Here is a 10,985-nt window from a genome sequence, read left to right as displayed (position 1 = left end):
AGTGAATTGAAAGCTCAAACTCAGTCCATTGGAGATACTTCTTACTGCACGCTTGGCCTAGGACAAAAATAGCCAATTAACCAACTGCTGGTGCATTTACAGAATGCTTTTTCAGGCATCACTTAATTTACATTTATGGCAGCTTTTACATGTGGCCCATCATGCAGCTGAGGTTCAGGCTATTTTTGAGCTCAAAAACATGGTTTCAAAATGGCAGAACTAGGCCTAGACCCTAGGCCAAAACCCTCATTCAAGAAGCAATCTTAGCCCTGGGTGGTGTAGTTCAGAGGACTGAGTGCCAGCCTGTGAATTAAAGGGTTAACTGTTCAATTCTCAGTCAGGGCACATGCTTGGGTTGCAGGCCACGTCCCCAGCTGGGTGTGTGCAAGAGGCAACCACACATTGATGTTTCTTTTCCTCTCTTTCTCTCCCCCTTTCCTTCTCACTAAAAAAAAATTATATATATATATAATTTATGTAAATTATATATATATATATAATTTTGTATATATATAAAACAATATATATTGTTTTAAAGAATCAATCCTGAAGTATACATGCATACTTTGTTCCAGTGTTGGAGTATAGTTTATACCAAGTGTGCTGAGGGTGTGTTTGTTGAGCAAATAGTTATATGGGGCTCCTAGAAACTGCAGGGGTGACAGTAGTCAATATGAAGAGAGATTGTGGGACCCCAAATGAGAATACTGGTGGTTGAAGAGAGGGCATACCAAGGGGTGTGGGGATGGCACTGCCTTTCCTGAGTCAGTGTTGCCTCTTGCCATCCTGTGAGTCCTAGAGAGCTTTCTGTATGATTCTAGCCAGAGAAGATGCATGTTTAATTTTGCTATTGTTTTATTTTCTTTTTAACTCTTATTTTGAAATAATTTCAATTAACAGAAAAGTTGTAAAATAATATAAACACCCTCATGCCTTTTACTCATGTTTAACTCTTAATAATTTATTTCAATTATTTTATCTCTCTCTGTTTATGTATGTGTGTATATATGTATGGATATATATATCCACACATATGCACGTGGACACATGCAGTATTATAATATTTTATGAACCATCTGAGTGTAAATGATGGTATGGCCTAAAGCTAAGTATTTTACTTAGAATTAAGTCTATTGTTTTATTCAAGAAAAATATTTGTTTCACTACTTGCTGTTTCAAACTACCTCTCCCACTTAGAGTGATGGACATTTCCACACTGTTTTTTTTATGCTAACTATGTAACTATTTGACTAGCTCCTGTGAAAAAAAATGTAACACATTACAAAATAATTTTAAAAATTAAACCTAGTATACTTATCTACATAAAGCCACTGTTGCCACAGTCCAGCACCCACATGTGGTTGGTCCACTTTCACCACTTTCATTCAAGATAGCAGTGAATGTCTGAGCCACAGCAATCAGACCAAAAAAATCCAAATTGGAAAGGAAGAAGTAAAACTGTCATTATTTGCAGATGACATAATACTGTACATAGAGATCCCTAAAGATACTACAAAAAAAGCTATTAAAACTGATAAGTGAATTCAGTGAAGTAGCATGATACAAAATTAATATCCATGAATAAGTTGCATTGTTTTTGTTTTAAATTTATTTGATTGTTAATTACAGTTGTTTGCATTTACCCCCCACCAGTCTTCCCTGACCCCAGCCAAATCCACTTTCCTCCCTTGCTTTCACTCTACTTTGGTTTTGTCAATGTGTCCTTTATAGTATTTCCTGAAAACCCTTTTCCCCTTCCCCCTGACTATACCCTCCAACCGCCCTTCAGTTTACAGTCAGATTGTTCTTAATTTCACTGTATCTGGTTATATTTTGTTTGCTTTTTTCTTTTGTTGATTAGGTTCCAGGTAAAGGTGAGATTATATGGTATTTATCCCTCACCACCTGGCTTATTTCACTTAACATAATGCTCTCCAGTTTCATCCATGCTGTCAAAACGGTAGGAGCTCCTTTTTCCTCTCTGCTGCTTCCACTGTGTGAATGTACCATAGTTTTTGGATCCATTCATTTACTGATGGGCACCTCGGTTGCTTCCAACTCTTGGCTATGGTAAATTGTGCTGCTATGAACATTGGGGTGCATAGGATCTTTTGAATGGTGTTTCAGCATTCTTAGGATATAATCCTGGGTCAAAAGGCAGTTCCATATTTAGATTTCTCAGGAAATTCCATAGTGTTTTCCACAGTGGCTGCACCAGTTTGCATTCCCACAAACAGTGCACTAGGGTTCCCTTTTCTGCACATTCTCCCCAACACTTGTTATTTGTTGCTTCGTCTATGATGGCTATTCTAACTGGTGTGAAGTGCTATCTCATTGTGGTTTTAAGTTGCATCTTTCTGATGGCTGGTGATGCTAAGAATCTTTTTATATGTCTCTGAGCCCTCTAGATATCATCCTTAGAGAAGTGTCTGTTCAATTTTTTGCCCATTTTTTACTTGGGTTGTTTGTCTTTCTGAAGTGGAGTCATGTGAGTTCTTTATGATTTAGGAGACCAAACCCTTATAATTGGAAAATATGTTTTCCTGTATTGTTGGTTCTCTTTTAATTTTAATGCTGTTTTCTTTACCTGTGCAGAAGCTTTTTATTTTGATGAGGTCCCATTTGTTTATTCTTTCTTCTATGTACCTTGCTTTAGGGGACATACTAGTGAAAATATTGCTGTGTGGAATATCTGAGATTTTTCTGCTGATGTTTTCCTCTAGGGCTTTTATGATTTTATCAATTATATTTGTCTTCTATCCACCATGAATTTATTTTTGTGTATGGTGTAAGCTGGTGATTGAGTTTCATTCTTTTGCATGTAGCTGTCTAGCTCTCCCAACATCATTTATTGAGGAGGTTATTTTTATTCCATTGTATGCTTTTGCCCATTTTGTTGAATATTAATGGACCATAGAGACTTGGGTTTATTTCTGGGATCTCTGTTCTGTTCCATTGGTCTATTTGCCTGTTTTTATGCCAGTACCAGACTGTTTGATCACAGTGGCCTTATAATACACTTTGACATCAGGTATTCTGATCCCTCCTACTTTCTTCCTCTTTCTCAAAATTCCTGCAGCTATACAGGGTCATTTATTGTTTCATATATATTTCTGAAGTGTTTGCTCTATATCTGTGAAATGTGTCATTGGTATTTTAATAGGCATTGCATTGAATCTGTATATTGCTTTTGGTAGTAAGAACATTTTGATGATGTTAATTCTTCTAATCCATGACTATGGTACATGCTTTCATTTTTTGTGTTTTCCTTAATTTCTTTCTTCAGTATTGTGTAGTTTTCTGAGTACAGGTCTTCTACATCCTTGGTTAGGTTTATTCCTAGGTATTTTATTTTTCTTCTTATTGTATCAAATAGGCTTTCCCCCCAATTTCTGTTTCTGATATTTCATTGTTGGTGTACAAAAATACCTTTGATTTATGAATATTGACTTGCTATTCCACTGTTTTGCCCTGTTCACTTATTACATTGAGTAGTTTTGTGGTGTATGTAGTCTGTAGAATTTTTTATGTACACTATCATGTAATTTGCAGGCAAAGACAATTTTGCTTCTTCTTTTCCAATTTGGATGGCTTTTATTTCTTTTTATTATCTAATTGCTATGGCTGGGGCTTCCAATACTATAATAAATAGGAGTGGTGAAAGTAGACATCTTTGTCTTTTACTGATCTTAGTGGGGAAGCTCTAAGTAAATTTTTACCCACTGAGTATGATGTTGGCTGTAGGTATCTCATATATGACCTTTATTAAATTGAGGAATGCTCCCTCTACTCCCACCTAGCTTAGTGTTTTTATTATAAAAATGTGCTGTCCTCTAGCAAGTGCTTTTCCCCCATCTATTGCAAGGATCATTTGATTTTTGTCTTCGTTTATGTGATGCATTATGTTTATTGATTTGAAAATATTGTACCATTCTTGCATCCCTGGCATGAATCTCACTTGATCATGGTGTATGATCTTTTTTAACATATTGCTGGATGCAATTGTCCAATATTTTGTTGAGGATTTTAGCATCTATGTTCATCAGCGATATTGGCCTGAAGTTTTCTTTCTTTGTTATGTGTTTATCTTGTTTTGGAATTAGGATGATGCTGGCTTTATAAAGAGAGTTTGGGAGTCCTTCTTCTTGGATTTTTTGGAATAATTTGTGAAGAATAGGGGTCAGCTCTTCCTTAAATGCTTTGTAAAATTCTCCTGTGAAATGATCTGAGATGGGGATTTTGTGTATCAGAATTTTTTTATTATTGCTTCAATTTCATCAGCTGTTATTGTTCTGTTCAGGCTTTATGCTTCATTGAGTTTTTGAAGATTATATTTTTCTAGAAATTTGTCCATTTCACCTAGGTTTTCAAGTTTCTTGGCATATAGTTCTTTGTAGTAATTTCTTAAAGTCCTTTGTATTTCTGTGATATCAGTTGTAATTTCTCTTCTTTCATTTTTAATTGTGTGTATTTGAGTACCCTTTCTTTTTTTTTTTAAGTTTGCTGAAAGTCTTGTTGATTTTGTTTGTCTTTTCAAAGAACCAGCTCCTGGATTTATTGATCTGCAGAACTGTGCTTTTTGTCTCTATGTCATTTAATTCAGCTCTGATCTTGGTTATTTCCTTCCTTCTACTTGCTTTGGGCTGTCTTTGCTGTTGTTCCTTGAGTTCTTATTGGTGTAGGGTTAGGTTATTTATTTGAAATGTTTCTACCTTTCTTAGGTAGGCCTGCATCACTATGAACTTCCTGCTCATGACTGCCTTTACTGTGTTCCATAAGTTTTGGATTGTTGTGAGTTTATTTTCATTTGTTTCCAGTAACTATCTGATTTCTTAATCTCACTCTTGACCCATTCATTATTTAATAACATGCTATTCAATCTTCATGAGTATTTGGGGATTTTTCCCTTGTGGTTGATTTCTAGTTTCAGCTCTTGTGGTCAGAGAAATATGTGATATGATTTCAATTTTCTTGAATTTGTTGAGGCTTGTTTGAGTCCTATGATATTGTCTATCTTTAAAAATGTTCCATGTGCATTTGAAAAGAATGTGTACTTTGCTTCTTTGCAATGAAAAGTTCTATAGGTATATCTGCTAAGTGCATTTGATTTAGGGCATTGTTTAATGCCACAATATCTTTGTTGGGTATTTTGTTTGGAAGATCTGTCGTTTTTTGACAGTGGGTGTTAAAATCTCTTACTATAATTGTGTTGCTGTCAATATCTTTCTTGAAGCCATCCAAGATTTTCTTTATATACCTGGGTGCTTGATGTCTAGTGCATATATGTGTACAATGTTAATGTCTTCCTGATGGATCCTTCCTTTGATTATTATGAATTGTCCTACCATGTTTCTTTTTATGGCTTTTATTTTGAAGTCTATTTTGTCTGATATGAGTATTGCTACACTAGCTAATTTTTTACTGTCCATTTTGTTGGAATATCTTTTCCAACCCTTCCTTTTAGTCTGTGTAGTTTTTTGTTCTGAGGTGGGTCTCTTATAGGCAGCATGTATGTGGGTCATGTTTTCTTATCCATACAACTACATACAACTTCTCAGTGTCTTTTGATTGGAACTTTTAATCCATTTTCATTTAAGCTTATTATTGATAGGTACTTATTCATTGTCATTTTTTGTACCTGTGTTCTTCTCTCTCTCACTCTTTTTTTTTCCTTTCAAAAAAAGGTTTCATTTATTTATCTTTAGAGGGAAAGGGAAGGAGAGAGGGAGAGAAATACCAATGTATGGTTGCCTCTAATGCACCCTCTTCTGGGCACTGGCCTGCAACCCAGGCATGTGCTCTGACTGGGAATCGAACCGCAATCCTTTGGTCCACAGGCTGAAGCTCAATCCACTGAGCAAAACCAGTCAGGGGATCCCCTTTTCTTAAAGCAGACCCTTTAGCATCTCTTACAGTGCTTGTTTAGAGGAGGTGTATTCTCTGAGACTTCTTTTGTCTGGAAATTCTTTATTTCACCTTTCATTTTAATTTATACCTTTTCTGGATTGAGTGGTCTTGGTTGTAGGCCTTTGTTTTTCAGTACTTGGAATATTTGTTGCCATTCACTTCTGGCCTGGACCGTTTCCACCGAGAAGTCAGCTCCGACTAATACTGAGACTCCTTTGTATATTACTTCCTGTTTCTCCCTTGCTGCGTTTAATAATCTCTCTTGTCTTGGAATTTTGCCATTTTAATTAAGATGTATCTTGAAGTGGGACTCTCTGTGTTCCCTGAATTTGTATGACTTATTCTCTCAACAAATTAGGGAGATTTTCCAACTTTACTTTTTCAAACAGATTGTGTATCCCTTGCTCTTCTTCTCCTTCTGGGATCTTATTATATGGATATTATTATATTTCATGTTGTCCTGCAGTTCCCTTAACACCTCTTTATTTTTTTCTGACTACTTTTTCCTTTTCTTGCTCTTTCTGTGTGTTTTTTTCTACCTGCTTTTGATTCCTTCCCTTGTTTTATTCAATTAAGAAATTGTATTCTTCATTTCCTCTTGTCCCTTGTCGATAGCTTCTATTTCCTTTTTCATGTTGATATAGTTTGTAGGGAGTTCATTGTAGTTTCTGTGTAGTTTTTGGTAATTCTCTGTGAACTCATTAAACTTCCTTATAACCATTGCTTTGAACTCACTATCTGATAGTTGACTTACCTCTTTCATTTAGCATTCTTTCTGAAGCTTCCTCCTTTCCTTTCTTTTGGGAATTGTTCCTTTGTCTTCCCATTGTTTGAGAGACTCTTCTTGTTAGCCTATTCTTCTTAAATTGATCTGTTCTGACTCCCTGGGTTTGTGGTGTAAATTCTATGGTAAAATCTCCTGAGCTTGCTGGTCTTGGGCTATAATTTATGCTGGCTTTCTGAATATCTTTGGGTTTTTATTGTTGTTGGGTCTTTCTTTGGTGGGTCCTTCCCTCCAGCCTGTTAACTGAGGGTCACCCCATCTGCCATATTTTGTATTCTGTTGTGCAGGTATGAGCAGGTTGTGTTGAAGCTGGTTCTTCTGTCTGTCTGAGGTTTTGAGTCTTATCTCTTGCTATTGTTTAGTTGTTTGTTCTGGATAATTTCTCTACCATTTTTTGTAATTCCAGATTGGTCCTGGGTGAAGGTTAGTGTGGCTTCCACTTTCTTCTTCCCCTTATTCTGTTATTATCTGTTGATGGTTTCTTTGTTGGTTGGTTCTCTCTTCCAGCAGGTATACTGTTGCTCCCAGCTCCCAGCTACTATTTTATGTGTTCAGTTGGAGGGAGAAGGCAAAATGGATTAAGACAGCAGAAGTGTATTTTATGGGACTTAAATTACCAACCCATAGAGAAGAGTTAGGAATCCTTTGGGTAAGTATAGTGTTAACTGTGATATTTCGTCCAACTAGTCATTTTTGACAGAGAGTGGAAAAAAGATAAGACTTTTGTTAGGGGCAGAAGGATTGTGAATTGGATCCAGAAAACAGTGAGCTTGCACAAGATCAGATTGTCACATAGAGTGAGAGTAAAGGATAGAAAATAGATGGAGTGTGTGAGAAAATAGTTAACCACAATAGCAATAATTTTCCAGAGAGAGTGAAGTGAGCTAAGATCTGGGAGGGGTGCTGTGTAGTATTTACAACTGTATGAACAAAAGTTATTTACAATAGCAATGGAGCAACAATCACATGACTGAATCTATGTTATCTGAATAACAAGAATAGGATGGACACAACCTACAGTAGTGTGCTATTGGAACACAAGTGAAGTGAAAGAAGAAAAATTTAAAATACACTGTGAAAGAGAGCATGGACAACCAGTGAAACAAGGCTTAAATATACAAAATGAAAAACACTAAACAGAGAGAAGAGAAATAAAAAATACTAATAAAAATAAAAGAAGTAAAAATAATAATACAAACAATAACTTGCAAGTTCTCTGGACTAGCAAGGTGAAATTTGTCTCAATTTCTCAGTTGTTGGGATGATCCTTCTTTGGATATGACTCTGCTCCTTTCACAGCTCCAGGTTTTATAGTCTCACTGGTGGGGGAAAAACAAAAGAGTCAAAAAAAGAAAAAAAAAATCTGCTGCCTTTAAACCAGCCAAGCCAGTTCTTCTGGTCTTCCTGGCTGCTGTAGGCAGAGGGGAGATGGGTTTTGATTTTCTCCCTTCCTGTGGTTTTGCTCTAGCTGAGCAGCACTCTTCACAGTTGCTTAACCTCCAGCCCATCTTCTGTTTTGTGCCAGGCACCCAGTACCTTTCTGAGCCTGCCCTTTGCCTTCAGTCCACTAATTGCTTTCCTTGAGGTATACCAGTTAAGGGCAATTCATACACCACCTTCTCACTCTTTGCTGTCCTAGATGCTAAGAACTCTCAGAGTTTCTTCAGGGAAGTTCAGCTCCCCCACTGAGTTAAGTCCTTCTGGGGATTGCTGACTCCCTGAGCCTCACTGCCCTCCCGGGGGGTGCAGAGGCAGGAGCATCTCCACCTTCCTCTCAGCAAGCCAGTTGGCCCCACAGGGCAGGGGCATCACCCTGGCTGCCACAGTGGACATCGGGAGCATGCCTCCTCTGATGTTGCAGCCCAAGATGGTGGCATTGGGTGCACTGTGCTTCTGTACAGCAGGGTAGGCACACTCCGCCTCCCACACCTGCTGTGGGGTGAGCACATGGTCTCCACCACTGATATGGGAGCAAAGTTGCAGGGAGGTGGTATCTGGTATGAGCCATCCTCTGCGGCTATTGCAGTGGGGGTGGTGGGGCTCAGCCACAGAGGGGCAAGCTGGGTCTGTCATGCACCATTGGGGTTATGGGAACGGTTGAATGCCCTCTGCTGCTGTGGCTGAGGGTAGGGTAGGGTCTCAGCAATGGTCATGGTGGCAGAGGTAGGCCCGCGGCCATGGCTGGGGAGGCTTCATGGGTGCAGACAGGGGAGGCAGGGGTGGCTGCTGTGGTAGAATTCCCTAAACAATCACCAAGTGCCTTTTTTTTAAGTCTCCTATCCAAGCCTTATGCTTCAAACAAGCAACTGGCCTCTCACACAGCCCAACTCTCCATCCAGACCAAAGACTATCCAGGTCAGGGCCCATCACAGCCCAATTCTTCCCAGCTGATGTCCACAGTCTCAGTAGGTACACACCACCCCCCTGTGTTTGCCACTTTGTCCTTATTTCCCCAGCAACTTCAAGCATCCAGGTCCATCTTGGTGCTGCTCAAACTTCCCTGTTTGGCAAGGGGAGGGAGCCGTTGACCTGGCTTTCTTCCAAGCATTCTGTGGCAGGCCCGGCAGGTGCCAGGCCTGGGGTTGCATCCACCTTGGTCCCCATGCTGGTCTAGGGGCCTTATTATCCCAGAGCAGTTTCCTTACTGTCTGAGTTTTCAATATCTTCTACAGTTTTGACTGCCAATCTTCATATATGCTGGGATACCATTGGCTGTTCACTCTGTTCCTCAGAAGATCGGCTAGGTGTTCCACCCATGCACAGGAGAAAGTGGACTTCACTCCCACCTATCTCACCACCATCTTTTCAGTTGCATTTTTATATGCCAATAATGAACTATCAGAAAGGGGAACTAAGAAAATAATCCGCCGTGGCTGGTGTAGCTCAGTGGATTGAGTGAGGGCCTGTGTACCAAACAGCCATGGTTCCATTCCCAGACAGGGCACATGCCTGGGTTGCAGGCCAGTTCCTAGCAGGGGAAGCACAAGAGGCAACCATACCTTGATATTTCTCTCCCTTTATCCTTCTCTCCCCTCTAAAGATAAATAAATAAAATCTGAAAAAAAAAAAGAAAACAATCCCATTCACAATTGCTTCTAAAAGAATACTTAGGAATCAATAAAAGCAAGAATGTAATATCTGGGGCACATCCTGGAATTTCCGCCAAGATGGAGGCATAGGTGGAGACACCGTGCTTTCTCACACAACCAAGTTTAGAGACAACAAAATATTATCAACAGAAAACACTGCCAGAACACAGAAAATTTAACGTTTTGGAAGTCCGATAACAATGAATTCTTCAGCCTGACCGGTAAGAGGGGCAAAACCAGCAGCTGGCAGAGTGGGGTTGCACAGGAAAACTCGGTCTGACAGACTCAGGCACATGGATCCCAGGCGTGGGGTTGCAAAGGGCCAACCCAGTGAGTGACCTGCAGATCCAGCGAGAGTGAAGGGCAGCGGGTTGACTGTGCTGGTGCATTCCTGCGCAGATAGACCAGCGAGGGAGTGGGCAGTGAGACAGGACCAAGGGGGTCCCAGTGACAGGAAGCAACAGAGATGGCCACCATTTCCCAGCTCTGACCCTGCCCCCACATACGGGTCATGACCCAGCAACCTGAGCGACCACACCCCGGGTGAATACCTCAGGCTTCGCTCCTCACCCAACAGTGGGAAGCAGGAGAGGGGGATGCCATTTCCCCACTCAGACCCCACCACCACATACAGCATCGCAACCAAGCGACCCTACCCTGGAGGCCCCGCCCGGCCCCTAAGGCTCTGCTCCTCATACTTAATGGGTGCGAACAGACCAAAAATGGCTCAAAAAGATCTCAAAGCCCCAGAGCCCATAAATCTAAGTGACAAAGAAATAGCAAAACTCTCAGATGCACAGTTCAAAACACTGGTCATCAGGATCCTCACAGAACTGGTTGATTTTAGTCACAAATTAGAGGAACATATGAAGGCTAAACTAATTGAAATGAATGGCAATGCACAGGAAACCAATAGTAATGGAAAGGAAACTGGGACTCAAATCAAAGGAGTGGACCAGAGGAGGATAAAAATGACCAAACAGAAAAGAATGAAGAAACAAGAATTCAAAGAAATGAGGAGAGTCTTAGGAACCCCCAGGACATCTTTAAATGCTCCAACATCTGAATTATAGGGGTACCAGAAGGGGGAAAGGCACAGCCACCAGTGGAAAACTTATTTGAACAAATAATTAAGGAGAATTTCCCCAATCTGGCAAAGGAAATAGACTTCCAGGAAATCCAGGAAGCTCAGAGAGTCCTAAAGA

The sequence above is a fragment of the Artibeus jamaicensis genome, unplaced genomic scaffold (assembly GCF_021234435.1).
Source record: "Artibeus jamaicensis isolate MK-2021 breed Jamaican fruit bat unplaced genomic scaffold, CSHL_Jam_final contig_399, whole genome shotgun sequence".
Lineage (NCBI taxonomy): Eukaryota > Metazoa > Chordata > Mammalia > Chiroptera > Phyllostomidae > Artibeus > Artibeus jamaicensis.
This window is presented reverse-complemented; position numbering follows the sequence as displayed.